Source organism: Periplaneta americana, chromosome 5 (genome assembly GCF_040183065.1).
Source record: "Periplaneta americana isolate PAMFEO1 chromosome 5, P.americana_PAMFEO1_priV1, whole genome shotgun sequence".
Taxonomy (NCBI): Eukaryota; Metazoa; Arthropoda; class Insecta; order Blattodea; family Blattidae; genus Periplaneta; species Periplaneta americana.
The window spans coordinates 130,940,810-130,954,033 of NC_091121.1; positions in this window are offsets into that span (position 1 = coordinate 130,940,810).

Consider the following 13,224-nt stretch of genomic DNA (forward strand, 5'->3'; position numbering starts at 1 on the left):
TATGTAATGTGTTCGAAGGTACAACAGGTTCATGTACCTTGGAATATACCCTTTTGTAATTTGGGACACATGGAATATAGGTGGGAATATAGCTGTAAAAACTGACAATCATATTTAAAATATATTTCCCGTCATAAACCAGAGTAGACTTCTCTGATTGAGATTTTATTCCTTGGTTTTGTGTTAGAAAACATGTATCAATAAACGAAATGTTTACTTCTGGTACAAAAAAAATTGTTTCGTCCACAGAACTCATACTTTGCAATAAATCAAACCGAAATTACGACCAGAGCTACTGAGCGACTTTCTATACAATCTACTTCAGTTTGAGTCCTCTAGGTAGAAAAAAAAATGTTCAAAGCTATACTATGCTGAAGGTACAACAGTCTTCCTACTAAATAGCTGGACTAGTGCGAATTATGAATATATTATTTGTGAGGTGAAAGCCCCTTTATTTCGGGTTAAAATAAAATAACGTATCTAAAATAATGTAAATAAATTATTAAAAAGATAAAAAAAAAAAAATAAAATTAACCGAGGCTCAAACCACGACCCATCTACACCACGACCAGTCTCTTGACCGTTACGCTACGGAGAGATTCAAGATGCAGTTGAATTATGTTATAAAGGCTTTCATGTTTGCTGCCTATAATGTTTAATTTTAAACAAAATGTGTTTTGTACCATATAGAGGAAATATATTCATGTGACGTGAAGTATTCAATCAAAGATTGTTTCTCGTATTACGTAATTTATAATTAATATGATTTTATTTAATATTTCAGTACCAATATGGCGCATCTACAACGAAAGAAGAGGTGAAAACATATGAAGAGCTTCTGATTCGTGATTGGTTGACGTTCAGCTTACGGTTATTTGCGTTTGTGAAAGCTTGACAATGTTGAAACCGTAGATTATACAAGCTGGCGCATAGCACGATCGAGAGTAGGTCTTTGAGAGTCATGACAATTTCTGCCGCTAGGTTCGCCTCGCTGCACTAAGAAATACAGTGTCTGTAGAAATGATGAATAGTTCCATTACTAAGCATTGTGTATCGTGAAAATAATTTGATTAATTGTGCATTATTGATCGAGTACGAAAATTATAAATATGCCAAGCATATTACAGTCTTATTTGAGATTTATTGATGACTTGTTAAATATCAATATGCAGATTTTCAGCGTCATTTAATGGAATTTACAATTTTGTTTCCCGAAAGTCTGAATTTCTTGAATTAAAATTTTGCTTCCAAACTACATTGTTCATATGATTCATTTACTTTGGGAAGTTGATTGTTTTCAGTTCCGTGTTTTTCCTTCAGATTTCGTTCCCTCTAATTTGTTATAATTGCTGAAAGTGAACTACCGGTTTCTGCTACTTTCAGACATTATTATTATATTATTATTATTATTATTATTATTATTATTATCATCATCATCATCATCATCATCAAAATCAAATTAATATAGTTTCTTAGCTCGTCTTGCCTTACGGCAATCAATAGCGTTATTCGAGGAAAAGAGTATGATTTACCATCATCATTTATAGTGGCGAAATATTCCACGACACTAGTTAATTATTACTGCTGAATATTGACAAATATACGATTTGCATTATTTAGGATACAACATACGCAGCAATGCGATTTTAATGTTGAGAATGCAGAGTTTAGTGTAACGTATTCTCCTCATCCTCCAAGCCAAATCAAATATTATTACGACATTACGAGTAATGAATAAATAATAATTACTACAATTATTCGTTGTGATAAAGTACAATTATCACTGCATGGTATACCGAAAATTTTACTTTATGTTTTCATTAAATTGACATGTCATGACGCAAAGCTCGGAACTTGGGGACTTGTGTCTTTGAACGTGGCTAAGCGACCGGACTTCAATGTCAACAAACTCCCGCTTCCAGCACGGAGGTACTGTCAGGATATATAAACATGCAAAATATATCAAATTTACAGATCTGCTCTGTTTATTTTATTACAGTATATGACTACATGGATTCGAAGATTTTCGAACCCATAACTTCTTCGTCTGTTAGTTAAACATGATTTGAAACGAAAGAAACTTATTTCCACGTCACATGAAGTGACGGGAGCAAACTTAAAATACTGAATGTTTTCACTGTCACTGTTTCCTGTTCGATTTTCAGCACTTGCTAGCTGATCTCGTATCTGAGAAAGATAAGTATTCTAAATTTTTCTCGAAAATAGTTTTCAATTTCTATGTCACTATTAGGGAAGGTTCCACTACGACTTGATCCATGGCTATGGACAAATTTTCCACCGATTTAAGAGACTGCAATGTCTTTCAATTAATGCCCGTTTCCAGTCTCTAGTTTATGTGTGGCACAACTTACAAAATATAAACTCTTCATTCGAAGAAAATAATGTATCTCCTCAGAATTCCTACATGAAATTCTGTACCTAAAATTTAAGAAATATATTTTCAAACTTCTATAATACCCATTCGAATACCACGTATTTTCTCATTCCTCTAACAGATCGTTTACCTGTAATTCTCTGAATGTCATTCGCTTCGACATGACACAGTTTATTCGTTCGTCTTCTTGCCATTCGATATGACCACGTTCTTAGTACATACGACTGTCCCTGAGCACTTGCAGGGTGAGCTTTGTATACGTTGTACCTGCAACCTTACTCATGCGCACGACACACAAGTCCCCAAGTTCCGAGCTTTGTGAGTGGCGACAGGAAACAACTCAGGGGAGCGAGATTCAGACATTACTAAAAATGAAATGGGGATCGGGGAGAGCAGATGCGCATGTGCCTATGATCGGCAAATTCTAAAAAATATTGTCCCTGAGATTCCTGAGATATTTGTTTATGTTGTGGGAAATGGTCAAATTCGAAAACCATTTCTAATCACATATATTGCAGTCTAACTTCCTAATTAATTTAATTCTAACTCCTAATTTAAAAAACTGTTTACACACACTAAAGGTCCCGCGCCGTGGTGTCGTGGTCTAAGGCATCCTGCCTAGGACTCGCGTTACGGAATGCGCGCTGGTTCGAGTCCTCATGGGGGAAGAAATTTTCTCATGAAATTTCGGCCAGTGTATGGGACCGGTGTCAACCCAGCATCGTGATGCACTTGGGGAGCTACGATAGGTAGCGAAATCCGGTTGTGAATGCCAGCCATAACGGCTGGGAGGATCATCGTTCTAACCACACGATACCACCATTCTGGTTGGATGATCGTCCACCTCTGCTTCGTCATGTGGGCGTGAGGCCAGCAGCCGGCTGGTCGGTCTAGGCCCTCCACGGGCTGTAGCGCCACGGATTATTATTATTATTATTATTATTATTATTATTATTATTATTATTATTACACACACTAAAATATAATAGCATTTGCTATTACTAACCACTACTGGATTAATTTTGCACAGGATAGGGACCGATGGTGGCGGGCTTATGTGAGGGCGGCAATGAACCTGCGGATTCCTTAAAAGTCATTTGTAAGTAACAGGTTAATCAGCAGGCCTATTAGATATTTATTTCACCGCTGCAAGTTGTGCAAGAAAAATCGCACATTTGTACTAATCATGTATTGTGACTGCTGTTTGCTTTAGTAAAAATCATAACACTTCAACGTCAATATATTTTTAAAAAAGAAAGGGATAAGTTAGGCCTACTTACAAATGATTAAATTATGGAGTCAGGGAAATGGAAGATAATACAGTACCTTAATTCATTGGAATAATAATAATAATAATAATAATAATAATAATAAATAATAATAATAATAATTAATAATAATAATAATAATAATAATAATAATAAATGAATATGTGAAAAGAGTAGACTACAGTGTTCATGTAAAATATATTAAGTTTCTTTCATTATTTCCGAAAAGGTACGGTGTATGAATTGAACAACAGAAAGGTAGTACCTTAGTTTATAATATGTAATATATTTTAATATCAAGACTGACAGCCTTTTATTGTAATATAATTGAGACGTAGAAGTTTGGAAATTACGTCTATTGTCCATAAAATATTGTACGAAGCATTTAATAAGCAATGGTGAGTCCTTTAAATTCCCCAAATGTCAATGTCATTTAAGTGTTCTGCTATGAATATTTAGTTTAGAACAGCGCTCCGAGCGGCGGAATTGGCATTACGAGGGAACCACTTCTGACTCGTATATACTTCAAGCGCTATGCGCCAGCTTGTATAATCTCGTAAGCAACGGTTGAAACAATGCCGTCATGCGTTCGTTCCGTTGCTTACGAGATTATACAATAATCTCGTAAGCAACGGTTCGTTCATTCTAACGTTGATCGTAATGAAATACACGGAGCTTGTATTTGTCCAACTTCTACGTACTTCACCGCAACGTAACGTAACGCAAACGAACGTCGATAGTAATCCCGGCGGGTTGGGTTCAGGAAGCCATAAATCTGACTGACACGCTCCCCCAATTAGTGAAACTGTGGTCAAAGACACCGCCAGGAGACCGCCGAGAATACTGTGTTGTGAATTTTCCATTTTTGAAATAATATCCCTGTCACTGCATCAGAGTATTCTACTGTCGATGACACACCTCATCTGCTCTGGAAGGAATGCGGAGTTGGGGGTAGTTTCGCACTATAATAGTAGTGGATGGAGTGTATGTCTGTATGTATGTATGTATTTATTAACACTACAATTGGGTATACACCCGATAGTAGTGATATATAATATACAATAATTATAATTACATGAAATAAAATAAAATAAACATAAATGAAATAAAATAAAATAAACGTAAATCTATAAATAGTAGATGCAATAAACCTAGGACTATAAATAAAAACTATTCTATAATAATGCCTACGATAAGCAAAAGTAAATCTAACTTATAAGTACTTCTATTTCACCCAACTATTACCAATTTAAGTAATTACAATCACCTTAATTAATTACATACCAAGTTAATTACATATAATTTTAATTAATTACATATCACCTTAATTTATTTACATATCAACTAAATTACATTATTGCTCAATCTCGTGCCACTAGTAGCCGCCTGTCCCTCTAAGAAGATCAGAATTCGCCGGTAGCACAGAGGATACCGGACACGCTGATTCCTTCAGTGTAGCGCGCGTGCGGCCCAGAACAGCTAAGGGCGATTAATTTGTTTTCGCTGTTTTTTTATTTTATTTTATTTGGTTATTTTACGACGCTGTATCAACATCTAGGTTATTTAGCATCTGAATGGTATGCCGGTGAAATGAATCCGGGGTCCAGCACCGAAAGTTACCCAGCATTTGCTCGTATTGGGTTGAGGGAAACCCCCGGAAAAAACCTCAACCAAGTAACTTGCCCCGACCGGGATTCGAACCCGTGCCACCTGGTTTCGCGGCCAGAGGACATTACGACGAAGCTGTCCGGTATTATCTGTAGTAATGTCACGAGAGATCTGAGATCTGCCGATAAATCCACGAGTGACATTTATTAGGACTATTTCGTGAATAAAATAAAAATTTTAATAATATATCCCTAAAATTCGATCACAAAGTGTTAATAATTGTATATTAACGAATACTTAACCTATTCAGACATTGTGAAGTTGAAATACTCGTAGATGAATATCGATTATTGCAATAAAGAAATTCGATGTTATTATTCAGTAATGCCAATTGCGAAAAGCGAAATACAGGTTTAAAAATGTTAATTATATGTACTGCACTTTTCTCTTATTATTATAACAAATACATTTTCATTATCTGCTGAAATCATAATTTAATTTAACAGTAACAGTGGGGACAGCTATATACCAATGGTTATGTATTCACAGCGAGACATGTTGCTACACAGTGAAGCCATCTCTGTATAGATAGGCCTAATTAAAACACGAATTTTATTACGCCATACGAAAGGCAGTTTGATCAAAGACATTATTACTATGCAAGGTCTTTGAGTTTGATATGCGATGATGTTACATAAATTTGAACGTCTATTAATTGTTTAATTTCAATACAAATGTTATAGGCTACAATTTTATAAGTTACGTTAGGCCTACCTTTGGAAGCAGGGCCAATGTCAGCTGTGCCTTGTTTCGACCGTTACTTACAATGAGTGCTACACGAAAGCATTTTTTATAGCTCGACAAACGCATTCTCGCTATAGTGTGTAACGGAACTAAAGCTGCATCTACACAGTTCAATATTCCAATCGCGTATGCGTGCAATCTGGGAAGAATATTGAAAGAATCAAGTTTAAAAGGTACGTTCAATTAAGATGCATAAAGATTTTGTGTCTACATAGTGCGCCGTTTTGAAAGTGGTCTTCACTGCGTAAATATATTAATTAATGTTAAATATCAATCTTGCATTCATTGCTTTAAAGTTGAAAGAAAAGTTTAACCGTGTAGTTGCATCTTAATGTATTCATGATCATCAATTTACGGGGAAACAGTTGGCGACAACGACTAAACAAAAGAACGACCATGCGATAAATTGATAGCGATAAATCTAGCTGCAGAAATTATCGCAAAGTCTGACTGTGATTGGTTGGAATTCAAAATTTCATTACACTTCATTGGTCGAAAATAGAATGACGTCATATAAACGAAATAGTCATAGTAAGATTTTCGATATCATGTTTTTGTTGCCCAAACCTAGACAGAATTTAACTCCATTGGATGGAGGGAGAGAAAGTTTGAAAATAGAAATACAGTGTAGCATGCATTATAAAAACACTGACTGACCAATTCTGTGCCGCATTACAATGGAGTAGGTAATTCTGAATCACTTTCATCATCATCATCATCATCATCATCATCATCATCATCATCATCATCATCATCATCATCACTGCTGCTATCATCATTATCACTATCACTATCGTCTTCGTTATCCAAAGAAATAATTAGATTATCCACTACTGCAGGCACTGTGCTATGTCGAAATCTATATTGGCTTTCTACTTTTAATGTATGTTGACAATAGCCCTCCCAGTCGTCTTTGGGGCGATCCCGGTTTCTTTCCAATTTTTTTTTTCATATAATTTGTTTTATCGTAAATTCAGACTATGCCGCGCGTTTAGTGGCCTGAGTAACTAAATGCGTAAGATTCTTAGTCTTGGCTTCATTATCACACTTTTCTATTACTTTTGCTATTATTTCACGTACTTGGGAATGAATTGCTTTCTTTTTCTTAGGTGGCGGCATGATTAGGTACACTTAAGTGTAAGTTAATAAATTTAGTTGATAAATACAGATATGCTTAGAGATACACTTAATCTCTATATATACACAAACACTACACACGAAATTACTCTATAAGGGTTACTACATACACTTAGGCTGGTATTCATAGTCGACATTTTATATTATGACCACTTTGCAAAGTGACACTTTTGACGAAAGTGGCTCTTTCATATTAGTGGTATTCATAGACGATTGAAGAAGTGCACTTTACAAAGTGTCACTTTACGCCAGCGAAGTGTAGAGTTACAATTTGGTTTTTAACAGAAGTCCCACAATGCCTTTCAAAACAAGTGAACAAACAATAACAAATTAATGTGTAACCTACAAATTACAATGCTTGTGATTTGAATTGAGAGCCTAATTGATCGCACGAAAAAGAAAATATATACTCGTATTTAAAGTTGTTTTATTTCAGTTTCTAGTTTTTGTTGCCGATAGTTTAGATTATTTCAGTCAGTTCAGATATATAATATTTAATTAAACAGGTAGTGATACTGTTGGTGAAATTAGGTTAGGTTTTGTACAGTACATAGCTGATCCATTAATTTACATAGTTAGATTAGGTTTTGTACATATCTTTTTCATTGATTTATGTCGCTAAATTAGGTTTTGTATGTATCCGTTCCACTGATTTATAAAGTTTGGTTAGATTTTGTACATAACTTCTATTAGTTTATATAGTTAGGTTAAGTTGGACTGAATAGGTTGTTTTGTGTGTATATATATATATATATATATATATATATATATATATATATATATCATTAAATTTATATCGTTAGGTTAGGTTTTATACGTATCTGCTTCATTGATATATCGTTTTATTTCCTTAATTTTCATTTTTGTCTTTTTCGTGAATAGTGAATAGAAGTAAAAAAAAAAGAATGAAATAAACACATTACTACTGCTATTATTATTATTATTATTATTATTATTATTATTATTATTATTATTATTATTTTCTCTCTCTCGTTTGCATTATTGCCTGCTCTTCAGGAATATTTTGAATGCCAAATTTTTCTACAATGCAAAACAAAATAGGCCTAAGTTAATAGTATGAGATCTCTTTTCATGGTGAGGTTATGACTGCACATGAACTAGAAACAGTATCTCAGCAGAAGCAACCATATCCGATGTATTGCTTACCCACGTGAAAATATACGAGTATATTATCAAAACAGTAATGATTATATCAACATCAAGATAAATCTTATCTCAAAATACAGATAGTCAACTAAAATCAAAACCATTTTAAACTCAATATAATTATGGAATCTGCTTAGAAGGCAGGCACGTGAGGTCTCTCAATGCTAATTTAAGATAGTTATGCCTACATTAGATTGAAGTTAGTTTAATATTATTTAAGTTAAAAAATTCGTTTCAGTAATAAAAAATAGGTTATATAAGCATATCTACCTACATATCACTTCATCGAATTGAGGTTATAAATATACGAATACCTGAACTATAATATTATAGATATTAATGTATGGTACATATCTGTAGCATAGAGTTTTAATATAGTCAATAACTGTATTATTGGAGGCACTGGCAAACCTCTATTATTCGTTTTTGTCAACAGGTCATCGAAAAGATAAGCAATCTCAATAAGAGTTTCCTTATCAAATTGGAACTGTTTTTTTTAAATTCTATATCATTATAAAATTCCACGGGATTGTCTTTAGGCCTATATCTAATTAGCGCTTTCGTACATTGTCCGCTAATTGTGCTCCTCTTCCGCACTTTCTAATAAATAATTCGACAACTTCCAAGACGTCCGCCAATTTTCTACAAAGTGTCACTTTCGGCTCAAAGTGTGGTCGGAAGTACACTTTCACCCAAAGTGTTCCTTTGCACCAAAGTGTCGACTGTGCAACGGAAAAGTGATACTTTGCGTCTTCCAAAGGACACTTTAATCGAAAGTGTCGACTATGAATACCAGCCTAAGTCTCTACATATACACAAACACTACGCACGACATCATTCTACAATACAAGAGTTACTATGTAGACTACACTTAGTCTCTCAATATATACGCAAACACTAAACACGAAAGTTGTATTGCTATGTCTTAGCGTTGAATATAGGCCTATATTTACATCAGTAATATTAACTAGAGAAAGCAAACGTTCATCTCCATCTTCTACGTATAAATGGAGAGAAATGTTTCTTTGAAGAAAATAGAAAGGGGATTAAGCAAAATGTATTCACACCAAAAGTACCGTTCGCCAGCCACTTGCTCCAAAGTTAGCCTAAAGGTTGACGCTCACTGGCATGAACCGACCGGAACGGAACGGACCGGAAGTATTCTGCGAGAGACGTATGCATGTATTTTAAACGGCAAATGCTCACTTGTCCGAACGGAAGCAACCGGCTGCCGGTCCTGACGGACAGGGTTCTCGCGACACGACCCTAGCGGAATTTCCGATGACGATCGTCAGCATTCGTATGTCTTCGCTGGTCTTCGGAGAAAAGTGTGTTGGCTGTTCTCAGTACTTTCCCACTCAACACTGCTGCTGCGTTGTCCAGACAGATTATTCTTAAAATGGGTGATGAAAAGTTAATTTTAACAGTGCTAATCGCGCTTCTGTGCTGATTGGCCTTCGAAATGTGATGTTTCCCTTCATTATTTCAGATGCTAATAACAAATGAAGTTTTAAACATTTTTCTTCGCTCATACGAAAGTACTAAAAAACCATTACTCGATCTTTACACAAATGTGGGCAAAGATGGTTAAATTAATCAAAACACTTTTTTATATTGTTATGACTAGAGCCCGGATTGTATGTAATTACATATTCCGTTCCTACATATGTAGCTATAAGGAAAGCTAAAAGTCCGCGAATCGTATTAAATTTAAATTTAAATATACAGAATAAAGAATATAATTACAAACAAACAAGACAAATAGAAATAAAATAATACAATCAATATAAAAAAGGAGATACAGTAGTATTAACAAAATTTGAGACCGAATGAGCAGCGCTCGTGTTCGGTCGCAGTTAAGATATAATATTAATAGGCCTATAAGAGAATATAAAATAAAATAGGAAATAAAATTAAAATTACAGTTACAGAAATTATATAATACAATATTAATATAAGAGAAATATAGAAAAAATAATAAAAATAAATAAGTAAAATAAAATAGGAACTATAATTTAAATTACAGCTGCATTGGAATTATATAATGCAATATTAACACTAGAGAAGAATAATATCGCACGTGAAAAGTAGGACAATATATATATATATATATATATATATATATATATATATATATATATATATATTTCAAAATTATAGAATACAAATATAATATAGGTTGATTAATTCATACACATAGGCTATAAATTTATTTAATCAAATTGAAGATATTAACACGTTTCTAATTTTCTTGTTATATGTTAGTGGGTTACATGTTAGAAGTTCTGGGTGTAATTTAGTTAAAGCATTGTACAACCGAGGGCCAAAATTAATGTTATGTTTTAGACCAGCAGATGTGAGACATTTAGGTTCTATTAATGTTGAATTAATATTTCGTCTTGTGTCATAATTATGTGTCTGTAATACAAACTTATTACGACTTTTTTTTTATAAAATTTTAACAGCGTATACTTATAAATTTGTTCAATATTAAATACATTAAATTCAGAATAAATTAATTTAGTTGGATAATTGAAACGTTTCTTCAAACAAATTTTAATTATTCGTTTTTGTAGTAAATTTAACGAACTAAGATTAATCTTTGTACTTCCACCCCAAACAATTATACCATATTGAATGGTAGACTGAATAATGGCCAAATAAACATTTCGTAGAACTCTATTGGGTAAGTAGCATCGACGATTAACGAAAGGGATCATTATTCCGAAGTTTTAAATGTTTTTACATATTTTGGTGCATAATAAATATTTTGGCATATATTATATATTTTTAAATATTTTGAAGGATATTGCATATTTTGAAAGAATATATACATTTTTTCACTAATTTTCTCTCTACGTAATGCTTAAGTTATTTTTTAAAATTGTTTATAAAGCTTATCCCTTCGTCTCTAGTGCATAAATATAATTTGATAATTGAAAATAATAACGTATTCTGTCAAAAAATGGACATCTCTTTGCAATGCTAATAGTTTGTAGGCTATATCCCTTGAGACGTAACGGTAAAATAGGTACAAATACCAATGCGAATGGTAGTAGTGAAGGAAAGAATGAAAATTACCCTGTGGGTATGACCGTTTCGCACAAACACCCCCAATCAGTTGCTCTAAAAGAAAACAATAGTTTTTTCTGTTTTTTTAAGAAACTTATTTTGACATCAGGTAATACAAGTAGCAAGCCTACTGCCATTCGCATCCAAGTTAAAAGACTGGATTTCAATTGACGATTCCTTTACTAAAATGGTAAAATCGTGCAGTCCAAAGTGTGTGACAAACGCATTGGGTGCTCCATGAAGTCACAATTAGAATAGCATTTAAAAATTGGACTTCATGTGAGAAATAAAAAACGTGCTCCGTCGAAAAGAAAAAGTTCTTCTTACACAAGTGGTGCTGAAACATTCGTCTTCTACAAGTGAATTTAATAAAAATTTGTGCATGGCAATGGATGCTGCAAACATATACAGTGGTATAAACTTGGAGTTCCAAAGTTCCAAGCATTCCTACGCAAATACTGCAACTTCAATATTTCGCATGAATCAACACTCCGGAAAAAATATTTGAACTCCTGCTACACTGACACAATGGAAACGATTAGAGATGGACTAGATGATTCCTACGTATGGGTTGCCGTTGACGAGACGATCAATAACCGCAGAAAATATGGAAAAATATTTAATTATTAATTGCGCCTCTAAACAATGAGATTCAATCACATGTGCACATGTAATTTTTTATTAATGTGCAAAAATACATCTAATAACGCTTAGATTTTAAATTACCAACGTTTTTTTTTATTTATTACATATTTATCTACATACTTCGTCATTTTTAGCTTCATATTTATGTAGTCTACATAGTTCTCATTTTCACATTACATAAAATCCGGGCTCTAGTTATGGACCCATATTTTCTTTTTTCTTTTCTTTTTTTCCTCCTCACCAGCTAAAGACTCAGTAAAATAAAATAATCTTCGGAACTACTATCCCACTCCATGTTTAAACCAGACTGCCTGTCGACTGTACCGGAATATTCCGAGCAGTGAGCGTCAGAGCTTCCGGGGAAGACGGACTGCTGTAGATTTCTGTTCCGGTCGGTTCGTGCCAGTGAGCGTCAACCTTAACACCCCTCTAAACAACACCCCTAACTTCTCCAAGGTTCAGGGCAGATGATCTGTGTCACCGACAGTAAGTGCCTTGCCATTGCATTACGGTTTCAGTTGTGTCTTAGTAACAGCGCAGCAGTATGATAGTGAATTTACAATGTTTAATTACTTTCGGCCGTGGATAAACTATAATAATAGTGAAGTGCCTCGACAGTAAGAATTGTAATAAATCGTCAATAGGAAAGGAGACGAAGTTACAAAAACAAGGTGTACAAAATGTTAAGAACTTTATTAGAAGAATAATTCAAAATGGTGGAGTTTTGAAAGAAGGAATATTAATCAATTGGTGGAAGAGGCGACAGGTCTTAGTTTAAGGAGTATAAAGAGAATATAAAATATTGAAGATCCGTCTACGTATCACACTCCGGAAAAAAAGATAAGAAAGGGAAGCCGTCCTTTTGAAAAATCGATTATTTTACACATGATCTAGTGCGACGAACAGTGTACGAGTGCTACCATACAAGAATGGAATGTCACCGACATCGACAGTAGAGTCCGTAAAGCATGCTATGCGCGAGAAAACTAGTGGCACTGACTACGAATTTCCTTAAGGGAAAAGCACTGTTCGTAGATTACTCCGAAGTATGGGGTTTTTACATAAGAAAGTGTAAAGAAAACCCACTAGATACACGTATCTCGAACAGATAAGAGTTGGGTTTACAAG